This window comes from Neofelis nebulosa, chromosome 10, assembly GCF_028018385.1.
Source record: "Neofelis nebulosa isolate mNeoNeb1 chromosome 10, mNeoNeb1.pri, whole genome shotgun sequence".
Taxonomy (NCBI): Eukaryota; Metazoa; Chordata; class Mammalia; order Carnivora; family Felidae; genus Neofelis; species Neofelis nebulosa.
Window position 1 is genome coordinate 22,729,597 of NC_080791.1, and position 7,621 is coordinate 22,737,217.

Sequence of the window (7,621 nt, forward strand, 5' to 3'; positions counted from 1 at the left end):
ATCTATAAGAAACTCACTCTAAATATAATATTGAAAATAAAAGGACGAAAAAGATACAACATACAAATAATCAAAAGACAGCAGGAGTTATTAACCATAGATAAAGTAGACAAAGGCAAAGAAAATTACCAGAGCCAGAGAGGAATATTACATAAAAGGGTCAATCCATCAAGAAGGCAGAGCAATTCTAAATAAGCAAACATCCAACAACAGAGCTATAAAATATGTAAAGCAAAAACTGATAGAACTGAAGGAATAGACAAATCCACAATTATAGCTGGAGATGTCCACATTTTTCTCTCAACAATTGATAAGACAACTAGACATAAATTTAGCAAGTACATGGGTGAACTCAGTACCATAATCAACCAAAGGATCTGACATTTGCTAAACCTTTTACCCAATAACAAAAGAATAAACACTGTTTTAGGTGCCCACAGAACATGTACCAAGGTTTGCCACATCTGGGCCATAAATAAACTTAAATAAATTTAAAAGACTTAAACTCACACAAAGTGCATCCTCCAACAACAATGGAATCAAACCAAAAATTCATAACAAAAAGATAATAAGAAAATCTACAAACACTTGAAAATTAAACAACATACTCTTAGGTACCCCATGGATCAAAGAGGAAGTTTCAAGGGAAAATTGTTTTAAATGCATTGAACTGAATAAAAATTAAAATATGTCAAAACTTGTAGAAAGGAGCTAACGCAGTGCTCTTTTTATAGCTCCTTTTATAGCAAGAAATGCATACATCTGAACAGAGGAAAAGCCACATATCAATATTCTAAGCTCCCATCTCAAGAACCTAAGAAAACAAGAGCGAATTAAACCCTACACAGAAGGAAGGAAATAATAAGAGGAGAAATCAACGAAAATGAAAACAGAAAAACAATTGAAAAAAATAAAAGAGCTGATTCTTTGAAAAGATCTAAAAAATTTAGGAACCTCTAGTATGACTGACAAAATAGAGAAGAAATATTATTTCCAACATCAGGAATGAAGCATGGGATGTCACTACAGACCTCGATGACCTCAAAAAGATAATAAGGTAATACTATGAATGACTCTATATAAATAAATTTGACAACTTAGACAAAATGGACCAATTCCTCAAACATTACAGACTATTGCAATTTACCCAATACTGAATTATTTGATTAATTCCATAACTATTTAAAAGATTAAATTAATAATCAAAAAACTTTCCACAAAGGAAACCCATGGCCCAGATGACTCCACTGGTGAATTCTAGTGAAGTACTGCATGTAACTTTTGACTCCCCAAAACCTTAACTACTACTAATAGCCTCTGTTCACCAGAAGCCTTACTGATAAGATAGTTGGTTAATACATATTTTGAATGTTATATATATTATACACTGTAGTCTTATAATAAAGGTAGAAAAAAGAAAATATTAAGAAAATCATAAGGAAGAAAATATATTTACAGTACTATTATTATATTTATTTTAAAAAACTACATTATCAGTCAGCCTGCAGTTTAAATCTGTGTTGTTCAAGGGCCAACTATACTATATAAGATCTATAATGCGGCAAGTTATTATTATTTGGTAGACATTGTGCTAATGTGCATTTTCTCATTTAACTTTCACAACAACCCCATGAAAGTCAGATTATCATCTCCATTTTAAAAGTAAGAAAATCGAATCAAAGAGATGCCATATAACTTGCCTAAGTCACAAAACTAGGGAGTGGAGGAGTTAGATTTTGAGCCCAGAATATATGAGCTCAGAGCATACAGTCTTAATTACTATGTCATATCCTTCCATATTATTAAATGTGTTACTGAAAGAATCTGAAAGTGAAATAATTAGGGCTGAACTAGAGATTAATAGTAAAAAGGAAATGGAAGCGAGAGTTAGGAGACTTTAAAAGGAAATAAATGCAAGAACTTAATAATTATAAGATATATAGTGAAGAAATGGGCAGAAAACATGAATAGACACTTCTCTAAAGAAGACATCCGGATGGCCAACAGGCACATGAAAAGATGCTCAACGTCGCTCCTCATCAGGGAAATATAAATCAAAACCACACTCAGATATCACCTCACGCCAGTCAGAGTGGCCAAAATGAACAAATCAGGAGACTATAGATGCTGGAGAGGATGTGGAGAAACGGGAACCCTCTTGCACTGTTGGTGGGAATGCAAATTGGTGCAGCCGCTCTGGAAAGCAGTGTGGAGGTTCCTCAGAAAATTAAAAATAGACCTACCCTATGACCCAGCAATAGCACTGCTAGGAATTTACCCAAGGGATACAGGAGTACTGATACATAGGGGCACTTGTACCCCAATGTTTATAGCAGCACTCTCCACAATAGCCAAATTATGGAAAGAGCCTAAATGTCCATCAACTGCTGAATGGATAAAGAAATTGTGGTTTATATACACAATGGAGTACTACGTGGCAATGAGAAAGAATGAAATATGGCCCTTTGTAGCAACGTGGATGAAACTGGAGAGTGTAATGCTAAGTGAAATAAGCCATACAGGGAAAGACAGATACCGTATGGTTTCACTCTTATGTGGATCCTGAGAAACTTAACAGAAACCCATGGGGGAGGGGAAGGAAAAAAAAAAAAAGAGGTTAGAGGGGGAGAGAGCCAAAGCATAAGAGACTCTTAAAAACTGAGAACAAACTGAGGGTTGATGTGGGGTGGGAGGGAGGGGAGGGTGGGTGATGGGTATTGAGGAGGGCACCTTTTGGGATGAGCACTGGATGTTGTATGGAAACCAATTTGACAATAAACTTCATATATTGAAAAAAAATAATTATAAGATATATGGGGATAATAAAGAGTAAAAAATGATCATTCCTTCAGTGATGAAAGCCCGGGGAAATGATAAGATCACTGAAAGGAATATGGATATCATAAGGGTGACTCCAGAGGGAAACAATAAATAGTATTTTAGAAATGTTGTATTTGGGAAGACAAAAAAGGTATTCATGTAGAAATCTTAGTACACAGCAAAGATAAATTTTAGAAACCAGGGAAGAATAAGAATTGGAAATATTTTGAACTGATCTCACATAAAATGAGTTGTGGAAGCGATAAAACTATTTAGCTCTCCAAGGGGGAAAAAAGACCATACTCTGGAAACCAGCAACCAGCAAGTTGAGAGGCAGAAGAGGAGAGGTGAGAGGAGAGCCAGGACAGGGTAACCTCAGAGAGTTCACCAGATGAGTTTCAGAAGAGACTAGGCTGCTTTCTCTTTTCATTCTATACTCTTTCCTGGAAGATCTCATTCACACCCATTACTTAAACAACTATCCACCCACATGCAAATACTACAAGGCCATACTTTGCATCTGACCTCCACACTCAGATTTCCAACTGCCTAATTTTACTTCCACCTGGATGTCTCAAGGGCATCTCAAATTCACCATGCCCAAAATCTAACTCTGCCTGTCAAAATATGGTCTTCCAGAATTTTCCATCTCAGAAAGTGGCATCCAGCTGCAAAAACGAGAAACCTACGAATAATCCATGACCTATCTTCCATACATCAACCCCAGTCAATTCAAGGTCAAGTCATTATGAGTTTTATCCACTAAATAGCTATCTGTCCTCTCTCTTCTTGCTATTTCTGGCTGTTAGCATCCTCACCTAAGCCGCCACCACCTTCTGCCTAAAATACTGTAACTGCTTCGCATTTGTACTTCACATAATCTTGCCCCCTCAGATGCATTCTCCTCAATGCATCCAAGACAAAATTTCAAATGCACATATGAATGTGTCACATAACACATCCCAATCTTCACTTTAGTGAGTTTCCATAGTTCTTAGGAAAAAAATCAAATTCTTTGTCTTGGCCTACATGACCTACATAACCTGGCCCTTGCCTACCTCTTCCGTCTCACCTCTACCCTCTCTTTGCTGGTCTTCTTTCAATTTCTTGAATCTTCCAATCTTCCACCCCCAATAGGCCTTTGCATATGGTTTTCCTTCTGCCTAGAAATCTCCTTTCACCCCCATCTCACCCTTCCACATTTTCCCTACTATCCTTTAGCTCTTTGTTCAGTGGCACTATGTCAAATCTCCCCATTATTAATGTTCTTATGAGACCATTTGCCTCTCCTTAGCACTGGACAGAATTGTAATTTTACAATAATTTGTGATTGTTTGATAAATGTTATTTTCTCCTACCCAACTGGAAGCTTTATAAGGGCAAGGATCATGTCTTTTTATTCATCATCAAATCACTAAGACATGGCACAGTACCTAACATAGGTATTGTGAAACCAAGTAAAGGCTACCTCATTTAAAATGGAACTGAGAGGTCAGAAAGGGGAGGTTTCATGCCCTACAGTTCATTGTCAATTATAGATTCCCCAATAAAAAGCGATGTGCCTTGCATTTCCAAAAGGAAGAAGCCTATACTCGACTACCCCAGAAAGAAGAAGGAGGCTTTTTCCACTTGCCTGACAACAGCCCAACCAATGAGAGACTGTCACAACTCAGCCAATGAAAACCCTAGAATACCTCAAATTCCCAGTTTACTCCAAAGTACTTTTTGCTTATAACAGCCCCTCCTAACTTCCTCCTTTCCTCTATAAAAGAATGTCTCTCCTTTGTTCTCTGTATTTGCCAATCATTTTGCTAAACCTTGCATGTCCCAGGTTACAGTCCCAGGTAACAATCCCCTGCTATTCCCAAATAAACCAATTTTTGCTGGTAAAACAACTGACAGCTTTATTTTTAAGGTTAAGTGCTCAACAAATATTTGCTGAATAAATTATCAAACAGTCTCAAAAAAAAAAAAAAAAGAGAGAGAGGAAGAGAGAGAGAACAGGAACCGAGCAAAACAACTAGAGATGACTGTTAAGAAGATCACTAGTTACATTTGAGAGTACACTTTGAATACACTGATGAGCATAGAATCCAGAATGCAGGGACTTAAGAAACAACTGAGCAATGAGAATAGAGAGGAGAAATTGGACAAGTAGGCTGATAGGAGGTGGCAGCAGGGTAGAGAGAGCTGTTTTCATTTTGCTTTGCTTTTCTTTTTTTAAATTTTTTTAAGTTTGTTTATTTATTTTGAAAGGGCAAGCAAGCACAAGCAGGGGAGGAACAGAGAGAGAGGGAAAGAGAGAGAATCCCAAGCAGACTCCACATCGTCAGCACAGAGCTAGATGCAGGGTTTGAACTCATGAATGGTGAGATCATGACCTGAGCCGAAATCAAGTTAGATGCGTAACCTGACTGAGCCACCAGGGCAACCCCTCATTTTGCTTTTCTTTATGCCATTGTTTTTCTCTGTATTTCCAAGACTAAAGAAGGAAGAATTGCAAATGTTAGAGGCAGGAGATAATGAGTCAGGTAAGAGAGGGCTACAGTTGAAGGAGTTTGAAAATGTCAACAAAGGGGTGAGGTGAGCAAACATATCATAAAGGAGGGATTACCTTAAGCATGACAATATAACCAACTGAAAGTAATATTTCAAGCACAGAAAAAGATGCTGATGGGTTAATAAACCTAAGTAGGGAAAGCATCTAAAAGAGACCTCTGTTATAAGTGAGAGGTAAGGAAACCATATTAAATTGCATAAATTAAATGTAATCAGCAAAATTCAGATTATGGGAAACTCCATAGGACCAACAATGTGCTTCCTTCAACAAACTGCACAAGAAGAAAATGGAGGAGGAATTTATAAAAGAAATGTAAATGAAACAACCAGTCACAATGTGTGGACTTGATTGGATCTTGGTTCAAACAAACAAGGGGGGAAAAAATGAGACAAGTAGAAAATCAAACACTGGTTATTTGATGCTATTAATGAAATATATTAGATATTTTAGGTGTGATAATAGTATTGCGGTTATGCTTTTTAAAAGTCTTTTGTAAAAATATCATATGTAATATTTATAGATTTCAGATGCCTGATATTCTCTTCAAAACAATATAAGAGTAGGTACATGGATAGTGATATAGAATCAACAAGATTGGTCATGAGTTAATAATTATTGGAACTGAGCATTGAGTTCATGGGGCTTCATTACATACAATTTTTTTATGTGTTTGTAACTTTCCTCAATAAAAATTTTTAAGGATACAATTTGGTTTTCAAGAATAGGATTTTCTTTTATATACTGTATTTTAGACGGCCTTAGTTAAGGTTTCTTGACCTGGGTGTAATGTATTTCAGAGAATCATGAAGATTATTAAATCAGATCTAGGCAAAGTTGGAGCATAGTGATCCAGAAAAAAACAAGGACTGAGTTGAACACAAGATACCACTTGAAATATGACAGGAGATAGATCCTTTAAGTTGTTATCAATTAAAGGTTTTTAAAAATCAAACTTTAACATAAAGGATAACAAGAAAATAATTGGGGGCGGAGGTAAGGAACATGTTAAATGATCAAAGCGGTAGGTAAGAAAAATGACTCTACTCTTGTTTCTAAAATACATTGAGGAGATTTGATGTCAAAGAAAAGGTCATGCAGGTGTAAGACAACCAAACTAGAACAAGGGATATTTGCCCATGAGGAAAGAAAAGAATGTGTGGCACTAAAGTGGTATTGACTGAGATTGAAATCTAGGGGGTAGGGTCATTCAAATCTTTACAACCTACTTTCTGCCATCTTTAGTCCTTTTTCTTTCCCCCAACAAATCCAAAGTGACTTAGAGCTTGTGCAAAGGCCCCGAGACTAAGAGGGAAGAATAAGAGGCAATGTGAAGTGGATTAAATATGATCTTCTCTCTCTCATTGAATCCTGGATTTAAGAAATAATACAAATTTGTCATCCAGCGCCTATTTGTGTAAATTGGGATCCAGAACGCTCAGGACTTGGCAGGACAAATTGTTTAGTTATGTTGCAGGGCAATGACTAGAAAATGCTGAGTCGTGGGGACCTCTACTCATTTTCTTTTCTAGATCTCATCCTCAGCAATTCCCAAAGCGGGTACATACACAAACACACACACGTTTTTTTAAGGAGTATGGCTATGTCAAGGGAGCAGACGGGAGCACTCCGAAGGAAAACCCCAAGTGAGTGCCAATCCTAGCCAGAAGTCAGCATGGCTGGAGCACAAGTGCAGAGTAACATTGGTACGCACGGGAGACACAGCAACCCGTCAAATCAGAAGCCACGGAAAGGATTCAAAGAGCGTGCACAGAACCTGCGTATGTCACACCCCAGGGGGGCTGTCTGAAAAAGCTGGAGGCTGGAGATGCTCCAGCTGAGCTCTGAGGACCTTCAGTTCCAACGCCACCCACCCACCGGGGCCGCCCAAAATTGGGAAGGGCAGACATTCGTTCCACTGAGATGAACGGAACGTTAAGGCCGTCCCTCCCAAAACTCAGCTAACTTGCCGTTAACCGATGTTAGAGAGTCCCCTCCTCTACCCGTAGGCCTGAAGGCGCCGCAGAGACAGTTCCGGGTTACGCGCCAGAGCAAGGGGAGGTTCGAACATTTCCGAATCCACGCCTCAAATCCCGGGCTTCCTCCCGCCAGTGGAGGAAGGCAAGAGAAAATGGGCACCAATCAGAATGTAGACATGGAAGACGTTCATGGTCAGAACCAATAGGAGAACTGGAGGGCGGGGCCGAGGATGCAGGTTCGCTCTTCTAGTTTAAACCGCGGCGG